At 47.7% G+C, this 2,460-nt stretch overlaps 1 non-coding gene across 1 annotated transcript; it reads left to right on the top strand.

Annotated features, from left to right (window-relative positions):
• The first annotated feature begins 309 nt into the window (after window positions 1-309).
• On the top strand, window positions 310-382 carry TRNAT-UGU (transfer RNA threonine (anticodon UGU)). Its single transcript has one exon. It is a non-coding gene; the product is annotated as a tRNA-Thr (tRNA).
• Window positions 383-2,460: the final 2,078 nt, after the last annotated feature.

Below are 2,460 nucleotides of genomic sequence, written 5' to 3'. Positions count from 1 at the left end.
TAACTCGCGCATGCGCGATGGCTTCCGCTGCCGGCGCTCTGTAAACGGTGCAGATGTATCTTATACGATTTAGCGTCCAGCATGCACCAATAAATTAAACGAAGGAACACAAAATGTTCTCACTAAGGACACTGTGCACTCCTTACTGGCCGTGATAGCGTGTACGCCATGTCTTTTAACGCCTGCAACGCAATGCAGACTTTAGTTCACTATAAATAGCAATAATTACATCAACAGCTGCTCGTAAGGTCGTTCTGCGCCGCACCAAACGGGTTATGGAGCATTGAATTTCTTCCTTGAACACCAGATGGCTCCATAGCTCAGGGGTTAGAGCACTGGTCTTGTAAACCAGGGGTCGCGAGTTCAAATCTCGCTGGGGCCTGATTCGTTTTTTATACATATGTATCATTTTCAAGCTTTATAATTATAGATATATATACCCCAACACACATATGTGTAATAATTTAAGAGGATTTTGTAATATAGTAAGATATTCATATATTCAACATTTATTGCTGTATATATATATATATATATATATATATATATATATATATATATATATATGCCTTTTATGCAAATAGTTTTTGCATACACTATTCATGACAGATAGATAAATTTATGATTCTGTTAAAATGTGTTGATTTTTGGGGTTATAATTGCATGATGTTTTTATGCTTTGCTCAGATACTACCACCTGCTGGTTACTTCTTGCATAACCACCGTGCATATTCTGCATACAGAAAAGGTGCACAGAAAACTGTATGCATAACATCTTAAATAGAGATGAGCGAGCACTAAAATGCTCGGGTACTCGTTATTCGAGACAAACTTTTCCCGATGCTCGAGTGCTCGTTTCGAGTAACGAGCCCCATTGAAGTCAATGGGAGACTCGAGCATTTTTCAAGGGGACCAAGGCTCTGCACAGGGAAGCTTGGCCAAACACCTGGGAACCTCAGAAAAGGATGGAAACACCACGGAAATGGACAGGAAACAGCAGGGGCAGCATGCATGGATGCCTCTGAGGCTGCTTAAATGCACCATTATGCCAAAATTATGGGCAACGGCATGGCCATGACAGAGTGACAGAATGAAGCTAGATAGCATCTAAAACATCCAATAATTGACCCTGACACTATAGGGGACGGCATGCAGAGGCAGCGGCAGCAGCGGAAGGCTAGAGAGTGGCATGGCGACATACCCTAAATGGACTCAGGCTTCAAACCAATGGGTAGCAGAGAGGAACCAAAGGAGGTGAGCAAGAAGCGCTCAAATAATATCGGTACATGATAAAAGTTTGCCAGTATATTTTGTGGATTACACAGCAGGGTGGCGACAAAGTTAACATGTGCAACATCCCCCACCGGGGCCTAGCCCTTGAGGTGAGGCCTGGAGACAGCCGGGGCCCGCGGTACCGGAGTGGCTGGCGGTTGCGGCCTAAGCACGCTATTGTCACGGTGCTTGGTACGGGGGAACCGGAGGGCTGTCCTACAGCCTGGCAGGTCTCCAGCAGGGTGGTGTTGGCAAGAAAAGATGAGGGAGAGGCTGCTAGAGCGGGCCTCCCTGGGGCAACCCCTTAATGTCCCGAGTGTGAGTCTCTGGGTGATGGACAGGGTGCCGGTGATGAGGGTAGTTGTAGTAGCAGGGACCAGACGGAGACAGAGGTTGAAGAAAACAACTTACAGTTCGTTTATTGCAACCGGCAGGAACTGCAGAAAACGTGTCTTTAACAGGTGGAGTACTGGAGAGGTATTTGGAGGGAGCCACAGGATGTAGTTCACCAGCCTGGATGTGGAGGGCAGGCTGGGAGGCAGCTGTGTCCTAGAGGATGCTTCAGCTCGGTCCTGGATCTCTTCAGGTATCACCCTTGAAGGTAGGATGATACCCCTTTCCTCACTACACTAGCTCTAGTCTAATCTTCCACTTCAGGCAGGGGCTAGGCTCTTCCTGCACTGGTCTGGTATGCTAGAGACTCTGAGCTGCTGCTCAGCTAACTACTCTCTGCTTTTGTCCTACAGACCCAGAGGGCCTGACTAGGACCGGTCTCTTCTCCCTTCTGGGAGAGACTGCTCTCTTCTCTCTCTTGGGAGAGACTTCTCTAGAACATTCCTGGCTAGGGGGTTTTATTACCTCCCTTAGGTCAGGTGGTGGCTGCTCCTCCAATTACCTCTCAGTGCACAGAGACAGGATGTAACACAGACATTGGTTGACATAATTACATCACAAATTAACATCTGCCTTGCCAGGCAGCATTAACCACTGCAATTTCCCCTTGATCCTATAAGGACCATGTAGTGTAATGTGGTGTTACCTACAGGTGGGACGTATTCGCAAGCACTACCTCGCCATTGCATCGGCAAGGGTGTTGCATACCCCGGGGGCAATTGAAAGAGCCGCCCTCGGCTCGACTACAGTTGTTTTGGGGCACAGAGGGGGCTAAGGGCACTTCTGGGAAGTGCA

The sequence above is a fragment of the Engystomops pustulosus genome, chromosome 1 (assembly GCF_040894005.1).
Source record: "Engystomops pustulosus chromosome 1, aEngPut4.maternal, whole genome shotgun sequence".
In the NCBI taxonomy this organism is placed as follows: domain Eukaryota; kingdom Metazoa; phylum Chordata; class Amphibia; order Anura; family Leptodactylidae; genus Engystomops; species Engystomops pustulosus.
Note: the sequence above shows the minus strand (reverse complement) of the source record. Positions and strands in the feature narration are given on the sequence as shown.